General features: G+C 44.8%; 1 pseudogene; it reads left to right on the top strand.

The window, feature by feature from the left end:
* The first annotated feature begins 74 nt into the window (after nt 1-74).
* Znf805l-ps1 (zinc finger protein 805 like, pseudogene 1) overlaps nt 75-14,677 on the top strand; it is a 32,449-nt pseudogene continuing 17,846 nt past the window's right edge.

Here is a 14,677-nt window from a genome sequence, read left to right as displayed (position 1 = left end):
GGTCGGAGGTGAGTGACGGGTGGATGCCAGGGGACCTCATCAGGTGGCTCCTTCTGTTGCTCTCCATCTCAGTTTCTGAGAGGATAGGTCTCTGGACTGAACACGAGACTCCCCAAGGTGGCTTGATCGGCTGGTAAAGGGAACAAACACAGTGATCCTCCTGTGTCCAGCCCCCAGTGCTAAGATGCACTTCAGGGTACCCAGCTTGTCCCAGGGTGCCGGGGAGCAAACTCAGTCCCCATGCTTGTGCACATGGACAGAACATGCCCTCACCAATAAACGAAAGGAAGTTGGTGGATAAGGAGAGATGATCTATGTGTAGAGCTCAGGGGTCCTCTGTAGAGCTCTCAGTTTATTATCTTTACATTTGCCCTGATTTTCGGCAGAGGTCTCACACGCACACACTCATTCCAGTCTACATTTCACATAGAAAGAATGTTGGTCTGACCCAGTCTCAAATCCTATGCTGTGTAGGTTGTTACTTGAGAATTCAGGAAGCCCCAGTAGGATAAGTTCAGTTCAAAGCCAACCTGGCCAATTTAGCAAGTTTGTCTCAAATTTAAACAATTTCAAATAATGATAGGTATGTCTAAACCATGGCACTAGGTCTGTGACCTTATTTTAGACAAAGACTAAGAAAACCAAGACACTGCGGAGGGAGTGATGGGTTTGTAAGCAGAGAAAGAACTACGTTACCCAGAAGGTATAGCACAAGAGTCTTGTGGCTTGCCTGGCAAATGAAATGCCGGTGCTGGCGGCCATACTGTCTCCATGCGGTGATGTCATCCTCGTGCTACAGTTCAGTCCACGCCCACTGTGGGAATCTCAGCTGTGCCCCTGTGTTGCCTGGAGAGAGGAGTGGGGCACGGTGAACCGAGCTGGGCTCCATGACCTGGGCATAACAGTCAGCAGCCAAAGTCTCCTGCCCTGGGCAAGGAGACAGGGGCAGGGTCACAGAATGGCATCAGCGCTGGTGAGCTCAGGGTAGGTGGGTTTTTTGATGCTTTCTAGATTGGAGAACCTGTCAATCAAGAGAGCCTCTATGTTGGTCTTTTTAAGTGGGTATGTTTAGGAAAAGTGGATCCACACGGCCACCCAGTTCATCCTCAATCTTAGTGCTAGGTTTCAAAGCTGAGACACAAAAGCTGAAGTGCCTTCTTAACATAACAAAGCAGACCTGGCCACTTGTTTCTCTGTGCTACACACACCCCTACCTGTGTTTGAGGTGGTATACCCCGCCCCCCTACCTTCAACTCCCCGGGCCCTGTAGCTGGGTTGCCCTTCCTGCAGCTGCGCTTCCCGTTATAATCTAACCAGTTTGGAAATCCCTGCTCTTTTGGGCCACTTGGCTGCTGTACCTTGTGTCCCTCTCCTTCCTCTCTTCCCCTCTTCCTCATCTCACATGGCCCAGGGGCATGTCCACTCTGGACTCTCCCAGGTGTTTCTGTCTCTGGCTACGCTCTCCCACATATCTAAGATAAACTTCCTCCTTACCTCTGAGCAGTCACATCCTTCCCCTTATTTCTTGTTTTCCTCCACTTAGTACCTGAGAGGGTCGTTTATGCACATGAACAGTGGAAACCATACCTAAGAAAGTAGGACCTTGGGCCCTAATACCTACTGACCTGCCTCCTTTTCTGTAACAAACACTTTGGAACTCCCTCTGTTCTAAGTCGATCTTCAGGAACCCAGATGACTATTTCTAGTAATAACCTAGAAAGCCAAAGATAACGTCTGTGACAGTGGGCAACAATCGTCTAGGATTTGGGTTAATAACTGGTTTCTGTTTGTTGCTATTTCTGCTTCTAACAAAAGACACACATAGCCCTCAGTTTCCAGCATTGCAACTCAGCTAATTAGGCCTCCTACAGCTTCCTCATGCCAGGAATGGCGACCTCTGGTAGGTATTTAAGAGATTGAAGAGTGAAAGGAAGCGCCAGGCTAAGGACTTTGATCAGTTCCTATCAGACACCATCTGTTAAGCATCATATTCTTCCTGGCTGACTACTCACTATCTTGTTTCCCTGTCTGGCTCACTGCTCTTCAGGTATACCAATCTGACCCAACGCTTCCTTTGCTTCTCCAGCATTTACCTCTGAGGTTCACTCTGCCTCAGACAGTCCTCAGATCTCTGCAAGACCATTTTCTCTAGCATTTCTGCTCAGATGGCACTTTAATTAATTAATTTAATTAATTAATGTTTGGGGCTAGAGAGATGGCTCAGCGGTCAGGAGTACTGGGTGCTCTTTTAGAGGACCCACGTTTTGATTCCCAACAGCCATAGGGCAGCTGACAACTGGAACTCCAGTTTCAAGGGATCTGAACCCCTTGAACCCCAACAGAACCTCTCTCACAGCCCATGGTTTGTCTTTGCTGGTTGTTGCCTTCTAAGAGCTCCTGCATTGGCGGTGTCTGCCCTTCACACTGATACTATGCCCTGCCTTAGCTTTATTTCCTACGGCTGTGATAAAATTCCCCAACAGAAGTGTTGAGGGAAGAAAGGGTTTGCTTGGCTCACATATCCAGATCTGTTCTAGCAGGGAAGTCAGCGTGGCGGGAGCCCGAGAGAACTGGCTACAGCATGTTTGTGGTCAGACAAAATGAGAGCAACCGTTGCATGCACGATGCTTGTGCTCCCCTTGTCTTCTGTTTGCTTGTTTGTTTTGAGGCAGGGTCTCACCGAGTAGCATTGCAGGCATGGAACTCATGGAGACCCATGTAGCTCTGCTTCTTGAAGTGCTGGGATTAAAGGTATAAGCTGCCACACCCAGTACTCTCATTCGTTTTAAGCTTATATGCATTTATCTATTTAGTGCATGTTTGTGTGGGTTTGCATTTGGAGACCCGAAGACAACTTTGGGGAGTCGGGTTCTTGCCTTTTGCTCTGTAAGGGCCCAGGGTAGAGATCAAGCTTGGCCCTAAGTGCCTTTGCCCTCTGAACCAACTCAGTGACTCCACTCTTTCCTCTTTATAGAGTCTGGTACCCAAACCCAGGGAATGGTGTCAACCACTTGTAGGTTGGGTCTTCCAGTCTTAACGTAATCAAGATAGTCTCTCACAGACATGCCCACAGGCCAACCTGTTCTAGGTAGTCCCTCACTGGGACTATCTTCCTGGGTGATTCTAGATTGTGTCAAGATGTTGATTAAAACTAGCCGTCACCTGCCCCAAACAGCAGATCTCTTCCCTTGTGCCCTGGGAAACAGCATAGCCTTCAGGATGTGCTGTGTGGTTTGGGCATTAATTGTACCTTTGAGCAAAACCTGAGGCCAGAGCTAATGTGTTTAGTGACTTTTCAGGTGGCTTTCACCTTTGAGGATGTGACTGTAATTTTTACCCAAGAAGAATGGGGGAAGCTGTCTCCAGCTCAGAGGACCCTGTACTAGGAGGTGATGCTGGAAACCCTTGGGCTTCTGGTCTCTCTGGGTCTCATGACCTCCAGATTTCAGGGAATGGGTCATCTGCGGCTTTCATTCCACCCTTTGGCTCCAGGCCTCGATGCTTAAGATGTCCTCTGAGCTTATCGTCTTCTCTTCCCCCTCTTCAAGCACTTTCTAGACTCATCTCTTCCTGTGTTGTATGTCTTTGGGCAAGAATTGTAGTAATTTTTAGGCTCCTAAGCTAATGTAGAGAAGATGGTTATGGGAGAAGAGGGGTGCTTTGTAGAATGCACAGGTAAGATTTCCATCTTCTTTAGCTAGTGCTCCCCTCTCCCCGATATATTTTTATTATTTTAGCCCTGCCTATGTGTGCAGGCTTATCTGCAAACTCTGTGGCCAGCAGAGTTTAGAAAACGTTTCTTGGTGATACTTAATTCTGTATGCACCATAAAGCCTAAGGTATGTGTCCCTGAAACTCTTTGTAAAGTATATGTGACCGCTTCCCTAAAGGTAAGTTCTATAGATTAACTGGGAAAGCAGGCTCTAGATAAACAGTTAATCATAAAGGTCTGGGTGACGGTGGCACTATAGACAGAGATGAGCACTCAGGGTCTGGGGCGTCAGGCGTGACCTGACCCTACAGATGGCACTGGGCTGTCAACCAGCTTCACTCCCAACCTTCTGGGTAGAAGATAGGTTCTGGAACTCTTCCTTTCAAGAGTAAACCCTGCATGTTTAACATTTCCTGGTTTCCCTAGGGCTTACCTGTGAGCACTGGCGTCTCGTGTCTCCCTACATGTGTATGTCTGTGCCTCAGTATGAATGTGAGTACAGGTGATGGAGAAGGCCCGATGTGTCGGATCCCCTAGGATTGGAATGACTAGAAGTCGTTTGCCTCCTGACATGGTGCTAGGGATCAAACTCAGGTCCTTTGGAAGAGCAGTCCACGCTCTTAGCCACGGAGCCATCTCCAGAGCCCCCTGTAGCTGGAGCATTTACCCCCACTCTGTTCCACCCCCCATATTTATTTTTTGCCAGGTGTAGTGAGACTTTGGTGCTAGTCTTTGAGAGGTTGAGAGAAGAAGATTGTGAGTGGAAGGCCAGTTTCAGTTAAGAGCGAGACCTTAGTTTGTTTTCTGCTTTATCAAATTTGCAGCAGTGTTTAGTCCTTAGTCTCAGGAGTCTCTGCAGTTTTGCATGGTTTTGTTTTTCTGCAGTGGCTCATGTGGGGGCCTTTTCTTTCTCTCTCTCTCTCTCTCTCTCTCTCTCTCTCTCTCTCTCTCTCTCTCTTTCTTTCCTTCTTTCTTTCTTTCCTCTCTCTCTCTCTCTCTCTCTTTCTTTCTTTTGGGAAAAAAAAATGATTACATTTCTATTATGTGGTAAGGAGGGTGGCATTTGTGCTATGGCTTGTGAGTCTGTTCTGTCTACCATATGGGTCCCGAGGATTGAACTCAGGTTCTCAGGCCTGGAGCCCGTCTGTTTACTTGCCGAGCCACCTCACTGGCCCTCGGGGAACTTTTGAGCAGCAAATGCCATCTGTAAGCCAAGCGTCTCTGTTTCCTTGTTTTTCTAATTCTTTTAGCAGATAGTTACTTCTCGTAGGTCTAGATGCTGAGAAATCCAAGGCCAGGGTTTAGGTAGCTTGGGCCTATGTGGTAAAGGCCTCCTTTTGCATTTTATGCTTACATGGTCCATGTGTGTGGTGAGATGACCTGGAGATGCTGTGAGAAGATTCTGAATAGAATCCACATTTAGACTGCGACTTGCAAGGACACTATTAAACTTTGCTTAGGATATAAACAAAGACTTGGGCCAATGAAAATGCATGGTGTTCTGGTTTGGATAGTGGCTATGTATTTGAAACTTATTCTTCAGCATGGTGGTATTGAAGGCTTAGGGCTGCCAGGCCTGCTTACCATTTTTGTAGGAGGCCGGAGAGATGGTTTAGTTGTTAAGAGCATTGGCTGTTCTTCCAGAAGACCCAGGTTCAAATCCAGACACCAACGTGGAGACCAACAACCATCTGTGGCTCTAGTCTCCGGGGATCTGATACCCTCTTCTAGCCTCTGAGGACAACGCACAAAAGAGGCACAGACCTACATGCAGGCAAAACAGCCATATACATAAAATAATAAACCCATCTTTTTAAATATTATAGAGCTTTAAAAAATAATAACAACCAGAATGATAACTCTAAGACCTACATGTACGTAGAAGGAGAGAACAAAACGTTACTGAACAAACTGTCCTTTCCAGGGGATAAAGTTCTCAGCAGCATAGTTCTGGCATAGCCTTAGTTACAGTGGATTATAGAAAATCAATACAGAGTAAGTCTGGTGGCTCAGACCTGTCTATTTATATTTACTAGGTTACACAGTAAGACCCTAGTAAAGCAAGGAAGAGAGGGGGAACAGAGGAAAGGAAAGCGTGTGTGCATTGGGGTGGGGAGGGGGATAATAGGGGAGTACAGGAAAGGCTTACCTCAGAAGTGAGCTAAATAGGTTTGATTTCATGTAGCCCAGGCCATCCTTGAACTCATAACTGAGGGTGACCTTGAGTTCCTTATTATCTTGCTCCCGTCCCCCAAGTGCTAGGATTTTAGCATATGTTTGTGTGTGAGTGTGCACACTTGTGCTGGGATGCTTAGGGCTCAGAGGACAGATTGCAGGAGTCACTTCTCCTTACCACATGGATCCTGGGGGTCAGGTGCAGGTTTGGAAGCAAGCGTCTACCTGCACTGCTTATTTTTATTTGAGAGGTATATTACTGTTTGTTTTGAAATAGACTATGTTGACTAGAATGGCCTTTAACTCAGAGATCCACTTATTTCTGCTCCTGAGTTCTGGAATTAAAGGAATGTCCCACTATACCAAGTGTGGTTTCTTTGTGCTTTTTTGTTTGTTTGTTTTTAAAACAAGGTCTCACATTATAGTCGAGGCTGGCTTAGAACTTTTTGTGTAACCCACCCTGGACTCAAACTTGTGGCAGTCCAGTCTATTTGCCTCAGCCTCCAAGGTGCCAGGTGTCTTAGTTATGGTTCCTATTGCTATGATGAAACACCATGATTTGGCTTACACTTCCATATCATGGTTCATTATCAAAAGCTGTCAGGACAGGAACTCAAACAGGATGGGAACCTAGAGGCAGGAGCTGATGCAGAGGCCGTGAGAGGTGCTGCTTACAGCCTTGCTTTTCATGATTTGCTCAGCCTGCTTTTTTTTTTTATAGAATCAGGACCACCAGCCCAGCGTTGGCATCATCCGTAATGAATTGACCCCCCTCCCATCAGTCACTAATTAAGAAAATGCCCCGTAGGCTCGTCTGCTACAGCCCAATCTTATGGCGGCATTTTCTCAGATGACGTTCCCTTCACTGCAATGGTTCTAGCTCAAATGTTCTCAACCTGTGGGTTGGACCATTTTGGAGGTTGAACAACCCTTTCACAAGGATTGCTGAAGATCATCAGAAAACACAGATACTTAATTACGACTTATAAGGGTAGCAAAATTACACTTATGAAGTAGCAATATAAATAATTTTATGGCTGGGGGTCAGTACACCCTGAAGAACTGTGTTAACGGGTGACAACATTAGGAAGGTAGAGAGCCACCGCTCTAGTTTGTGTCACGTTGATGTAAACTAGCCAGCACGCTGCTATTACAGGGGCTAGCTATCACTGATTTCTGACCTGTTCCTTTTGTATGTTTGTTTTTTTTACAACAGTGTCTTACTGTGTAACTTCAGCTGGCCTAGAACTCACTATGCAGACTGGGATGGCCATGATCTGATAGTTATCTACCTGCCTCTGCCTCCTGAGTGCTGGGATTAAAAGTGTGTCAATGAGCCATACTCTGAATTATTATTATTATTATTATTATTATTATTATTATTATTATTATATTACCAGCCTTAAGTATTTCTCTTCATAGCACAGGAAAATGAATTAATACTCATTCCTTGTTTGAATGGAAATCTTTGATGATTTAAAATGCAACTTTTACTCCTAAACTCTCCTCTTAAATATTCTTCGGTCATGAAATGACCTAATTAATATACAGATTGCTTTTCTTTGCCCCTTAGATGTCCTATAAATACAGGTTATAAATATGTCTTACTTAGGGTTTCTATTTCTGTGGTAAAACACAATGACCAAAAGCGATGTGGGCAGGAAAGCATTTGTCTTCAAGGTAGATGACTGTCCTCTGAGGAAGCCAAGTTCAAGACAGGAATCTGGAAGCAGGAACTGAAGCAGAGGCCATGAGGAATGTTGATTACTGGCTTGCTCAACCTTCCTATACAACCCGGGACCAACTGCTCAGAGGTGGAGGCTGGACTCTCCTACATCATCACTAGCCAAAAATTCCCCACTGGGGTGGAGGTGAAGCATGCCTTTAACCTCAGAGAGGCAGAGGCAGGTGGATCTCTGAGTTCAAGGTCAGCCTGGTCTATAGAGAGTTCCAGGACAGGCAAGGCTACACAAAGAAATCATGTCTCGAAAAACCAAATAAATAAATAAATAAATAAATAAATAAATAAATAAAATAAATAAATAAATAAATAAATAAATAAATAAATAAATAAATACTAAAGCCTCACTGACTTTCCTACAGGCCAACATGCTAGAGGCTTTTTTCTCTGTTAAGGTTCCTCTTCACAAATATGCTAGGTTTGTGTCAAGTTGGCAAAAATTAAGCCGCATTAAATACTGTTTCCCACCTCACTCCAATACAAGGGGTGGGACCCTAAATCTTGTCTTTGTACAACACTCCATCACTGAGCTGTGTCCCAATCCCTCTTTCTTTTATTTCAAAGCAAGGTCTCACTACATCACCCAGGCAGCCTTGGCCTTGCTATCTTCCTGCCTCAGCCTCTCCAGTAGCTGGATTATAGTCTTGTCCCACCAGCCACACGTTTCACATACTCTGTTAACTAAAACTTACACAAGTTTCCAAGTCACATGTTAACTTTGTGTGTGTTGCTTAGAGCAGGTTCTTCCCAAGATCAAATTCTGGTCTTGAAATCCCAGATGACATTGAAGGTCTTTATCGATTTTTTAAAAAAATCCACATGTCTACGTTTCTTTCCTTGAAGGGTATCCTGTTCCCAAACCGGAGCTGATGTATCAACTGGAGCGTGGGCAGGAGCTGTGGCCAGGGATGCAAGACATTTCCCCAAGCATCCATGCAGGTAAGGGAAGTGGTCAGGGCTGTTGGCCCTGCAATCTCTTAGGTACTCCTCCTCCTCTAATATAAGGCACAGTGTGCACATGGGGGTCAGAGGACAGCCTGTAGGAGCTGGGAGTTGGTGCTCTTACCACCATGTGTATTCTGCCTCGTACACTCAGTTTATTAGCGTTAGCTGCAAGCAACTTTACCCACTGAATCCTCACCTTGCACCCTGTCTTTGTTTCCTTACATCCTGAGGATTGGCTATAGAGAGTTACATCGGAAGTAAGCTTTTCTTGTAACGCAGAAGCAGGGAGCTTTCTTGAGTCCAAGGCCAGCCTGATTTACATAGCTAGTTCTAGGCCACCCAGGGCTTTACAGTTTGACCCTGTCTCAAAACAAAAATGTGCAGTCCCGTTGCATAGATCAGTATGGCATAGCATGTCTTGTAAGAAATATACTCATGGAGGAATGTGGAAGAGTAGACTCAGTTCGACCTCAAAACAGCAAGAGTAGACCTTATTGGTCTGAGAGGATGGTGCCCGCAAACCCTGTGGCCCAGTTTCTGAGGGTGCAGGATAAGGGTTTGTGTAAGGTCTGAGGAACAGCTTTTGCAGTGGAGAGTAAGGGAGGAAGAGGGCCTGGTTCAGACCAGCTTTTTAAAAATTTTTTTAAAATAATCCACAGGGTGAGAGATAAGCCAGGTTTCCTGTGAGTGTGTGATGAGGGTTGGCTGTTTTCTGGAGCTCCGTGGTGGCCATGGTTCTTCTGTCTGTGGCCCTGGTTTTGAGGAGAGGGGAGGGTCCTTTATGTGTCCTATTTCCTCCAGAAAGTTCAAGCTGTGTTCTCGCTACGACCTCTTCTTGCCTCCTTTACTCATGATGAGTTTTAGGACGATGCTGAAAAACCAGTTCTTTCCCAGCATCCTCACGGTAAATAAAGATCCATATCCTAGCCAGTACTTGGTGCTGTATGGGTGCTCTCAAGTTTTGCTAAGCAGATGGGGAAGCCATGTTTTTTTTTTTTTTTCCTCACAGGGAAGGAGGGTTTGTTTAGTGGTTTACTATAAGACTTTGGCCGTTCTGTTTCTTCTGTGAGATAACTCAGAAAAGTGCTCTTTTAAAAATTTTATTTAGTTATTTACTTGGAGTTGTTCACACATTCCTTTATTTTAGCTTTTATTCAAAAGCCCTAGACATACTAGCAAGTGTCTTCTACCGAACTACACCCCTCAGCCTGTATTCATAATACTTCTCTCTGTTATATACGCTACAAGCACATTTTCCCAGTTTTTGAAGTTGTGTTTTTATGTGTGTGTCATGCTGACCCTCATGCTGTCTGTAGAGCCCAGGGTGGTCTCAAAATCTCAAACTTATGGTCCTTTCATGTCTCCTGGGTGTGCTGGGGGACCTCAGACTATTATTGTTTCACTACATATTTGACTTGTTGTATGTGTGTGTGCGTTCCTTCATGTATGTATGTGCCACAGAACATACGTGAAGATTAGAGAACAACTTTCAGGAATCAGTTCTCTCCTTTTACCTTCTGAGTACCAGGGATTGAACTCAGGTCATCAGACTTGGTGGCAGTTGATTTTACACCCCACTCCACATGCACCCCAACCCCTGGACTCCTTTGAGGAACTAATAATGAGTTACTTTTATGTAAATAGTAAGTAAAAAATTGAGATGTTTATTCTAAACTCTCTAACTCATCACAGTTTCCTCTGTCCTTCAGAATCAGAAATTCAAGAGTCACACACACACACACACACACACACACACACACACACACACACAAAAGAAAAAAAGAAAAGAAAAAAAGGAAATGATAAGCCAGGGTTAACAGACATTAAGGGCAGTGCTTCAAGTTTAATGTTTCTCTTTAACAGGACACTTTGAGTTTTCTATGTTTTTATTACCCTGGTGTGTGTTACTTATTCCAGGTAATAATGGAAAAACCAAGGCTACAGAACTTACTGCCTGTGGGACAGCACTATCCAAGGGAATCTCACACCAGGCCTAGTTAACAAAAGGCGCCTCCGAGGACTCCCAGTCAGTAACAACTCCTGGTCAGATTGCTTCCTCAGAAATGGAGCAAGGACACTTTCAAACAGTGCTTCCTGGGAAAGTCACCCTCAGACGGGATAGCTTAGGAAGAGCTGAGGAAGTGTGTTCAATGGTTATACAGATGCACATCCCTCCAGGAGATGCCTTCTGTAACTGCGAGTCTGATAAGGACCCTGTAATTCACGAGGAGGAAAGCGTCTTCAAATGCAGTAGTTGTGGGAAAGTGTTCAGCAGGAAGCGCCTCCTTGCTCAACACGAGAGGAGTCACTCTGGAGTGAAGCCATGTGAGGGTACTGAGTGCAGGAAGGTCTTCAGCAAGAGCACATCCTTCTTCAAGGCCACATGGTCCATGCCGGGGAGAAGCCATACAAGTGCATGGAGTGTGGGAAGGCCTTCAATTGCAAACCACACCTTACCCAGCACCAACGGATCCACAGTGGGGAGAAGCCTTATAAATGCGAGGAGTGCGGCCGAGGTTTCAACCCACCGCTCTACATTCCTCTTACATAACAGGAGCCACACTGGAGAGAAAGCTTTTTGAGACAGGCAGGCTTCATCTGACACTACAGCATCCACAGTGGGGAGAACCCATATGAGTGCTTTGAGTGAGGACAGGTCTTCAAACACAGGTCATACCTCCTGTGGCACCAGCAGACTCATAGTGGGGAGAAGCCCTATGAGTGCAGTGAGTGTGGGGAGGTCTTCCTTGAGAGTGCAGCCCTGATCCACCACTATGTGATCCACACTGGGGAGAAGCCCTTTGAGTGCCTCAAGTGTGGCAAAGCCTTCACTCACTGTTCTACGTTCATCTTGCACTAAAGGGCCCACACCGGAGAGAAACCCTTTGAGTGCAAAGAGTGCAGGAAAGCCTTCAGCAATCGGAAAGATCTCATCTGCCACTTCAGCATCCACACTGGAGAGAAGCCCTTAAAGCTTTAAGCTTTAAATACTGGGCCAGACTTGCAGTCTGGGGCTAGCCGTGGAGTGTCCTTCTGTTTGTATTTTGTATTGTTAGACTTGCTAGGACTTCGCTGAGACATTCCCCAGTTTCCTAAGTGACGCATGCGGCTGTCATCATTGGCGTCTTGTTCTTGACATTGTCTGGTGTCACAGGGATACCCGCCTTCCCGTACCTGAGACTTGAGGACCGTGCTTTCCCCTGGGTGTGGAAGATGGTCGGTAAGTTGGTAAATTGACGCTCTGTGTTCCTGTACTGTTTTAGTAGCTTCCTGCAGGGAAGCCCTCAGGCGTGGAGGTTCTTTGAATGTCTGACTTTATTTTGTTTAGTAGGTCCAGAATTAAGACTATTTCATATTGAATGAAGTTTCTGGTACTTTTTAAGGAATTGTTCGATGTTATATAAAAATTATAACTTTGTGCTGTTTGAAGGTTCTGTTTTTATTTTTATTTTGAGACAAGGTCTTACTGTGTACTTGTGCTGGCCTAGAACTCAACAGAGGCCCTCCAGCCTTTGCTTCCCAAGTGCTGGGATTAGTGGCCCTAAAGTAATATCCTTTACCACGGCAGGATCTGTACTTAAATGTGGCTCCATTCCTGATGATGGGCACATATTTTTTTCCTAGTCTTTTGTAATCTTGAAACGTTTCAGATTAACCAGAACCTTGTACTATGGATTCCCCTCCCTTCCCCCATTGTCTATTTTTAGTTTTATTGATTGTTGCTTTGGTCTGTATTGTATTATTTTACTTGCTTTACTGGCTTTTGGTCATTTTGGAATAGGGGGTGAGACTGATGATTTTACTGTCTTCTAGTGTAAGAAGGTAGTTGTAAATTCATGGCCATATCGTCACTGTCATCCAAGCTTTAACCTGTTTTACCTCTGTTGCATTCACATCAAAAGTTTCTTGATCGCTTCTCCGACACACAGGCTATGTAAAACGTGTTGTTCAGTTTCCTAGACTTGTGAGTATTTCTGACGATGCGTTGTTGGTCTGATTTGCTCTGTCCAGACTTCCTCCCCACCACTTACCGTGGCTGGAGATCTGCTCTGTTCTGTATAGCTTGGAAAGCACCTGTGCTGTGCTGTCATTTGTGGAATGTCTACGAGACTGTCTGTCAGTGGTGCTACTCCCAACATTCTGTGTTCTTGATGATTTTTTTTTTCTGTCCCCGTTGCTGAAAGATGTGCGGAAGTCTTGAACTGTAATCATGGACTCCTCTGTCCCTGTTTTAAGTTCTATTGGTTTTCCTTCACACAATTCCCAGGTGTGTTTTGGATAACAGACCTGTAGGCTTGCTAAGGCTCCCTGGTTTGTTTACCTTTTTATCGTTTTGTATCCCTTTGTGTCTGCTTAAGAGCTCTTAGCTCTGCAGCGTAGCTCTGATATATGCCTAGCTACTCCTGCAGTTTCAGTCCACGCTTTATATTTTTCATCCTTTGTTGAATATGTCATCTACTGTGTGTGTTTGGGTGTGTTCCATCACGTGTATGCAGGGGTGAAGGGACAGCTTGAGGGACTCAGTTCTTTGCTTTCCTCTCGTGGTATCCGGGGACCAAAATGAAGTCACGGGGTGTGGTAGCAGGGGCTTTTACCTTGTTGAGCCACCTCACAGCCCATTTTGCATCATTTTAATACTTTATCATATGACGTCAGTTTATCATGAACAACATATACCTGAGTCCTCATGGCCATTCCATATCCTTCTCTCCTAATGGACAGATTTAGACAACTCAAAGCACCAACCTGTTGCAGCGTTTGTTTAAGGCTGCTGTTTATGATGGACTTTGTGTTCTTTGTTTCTCTCGTCCGTAGTATTCCCGTGGATTACTTCTGAAGTTTTAGGGTTTCATTTGATATAACTGTTTTGTTTGTATTTTTAAAATTTAATCATTGATTTATTGTTATACATAGATTATATATAATACAGTTATTTCATATATTATGTGATCGTATATATGTTAATATATATTTATATACATTTATCTTATGTTTTGAGTTCCCCCCCATTGCTGTGTGAAAATACTCTGACAAAAGCAGCGTATGCGATAAAAAGGTTTGTCCGGCTCACAGTTGGAGGAGGATGCAGTGCATCGTTGCAGGACGTCCAGGCAGCAGGAAGGTGCGGTGGCTAATCACATTACATCCGCAGCGAAGAGCAGGAATCGTGAGTTAGTGCACAGTGCCAGTGCGCTCTGCTCAGGGCACTCGTTAGGTGTTATCGCTTGCGGTTGGGTGTTCTGCATGCAGGTATGACTCTGCACCTCCATGTACATGCAGTGCCTGTGGAGGCCAGGAGGGGTCACCAGACTCTTGGGAACTGGAATGACTGTCACTAATCACCATGCGGGTGCATCCTGAGTCCTTTGCAAGAATGCTAAGCCATCTCTCCTGCCCTTTCTCTACTCATAAGCAATCCAGAATTCCCTGTCTAGGGTAAGGTGCCAACCATAATGTGCAGGTCTTCTTACTCAGGTAATATATTGAAGGTAATCCCTCTCAGGTATGCCAACAGGCCAGCCTGATCAAGACAGTTCCCTTCTTCCCTTCAGTGACTCAAGATCGTGTCATATTAAGCTAACCAATACATGATCTTAATTAATATGGTTTAATGATTTATACCTTACTTCCACAGTTCCCTTCACTTTTACCTGTACCCATTCTATTGTTTGTCATATCTTGTTTCTTTTTTTAGTTTATTTATTTATTTATTTATTTATTTATTTATTTATTTATTTATTTATACATACATACTCTAAGTACATGTACACCTGCAGGCCAGACGAGGGCATCAGATCCCAGAATAGATGGTTGTGAGCCACCATGTAGTTGCCAGGAATTGAACTCAAGACCTCTGGAAAGAACAGACAGTGCTGTTTCCTGATGATCCACTGTTCAGCCCATTCTTTTTTCTTAAAATCACAAACTTGTTCATATTTCCTTCCTAATAAGTGAATTTTCTCTTTAGTAGGCTGGTGACATTATCATTGTCTTTCATTTAAGGATGTCTTCCTGTCCTGGATGTAGTTTTTATGGCTACATGCCTAAGTGGATCCAGACCAGGTGAGTCCTTTTAGTACTGTTCCATCCCCTTCTTCTCTCTA

Source organism: Rattus norvegicus, chromosome 1 (assembly GCF_036323735.1).
Source record: "Rattus norvegicus strain BN/NHsdMcwi chromosome 1, GRCr8, whole genome shotgun sequence".
NCBI classification, from domain to species: Eukaryota; Metazoa; Chordata; class Mammalia; order Rodentia; family Muridae; genus Rattus; species Rattus norvegicus.
The sequence above is the reverse complement of the archived record's forward strand: the minus strand, read 5'-3'. Positions and strand labels throughout refer to the sequence as shown.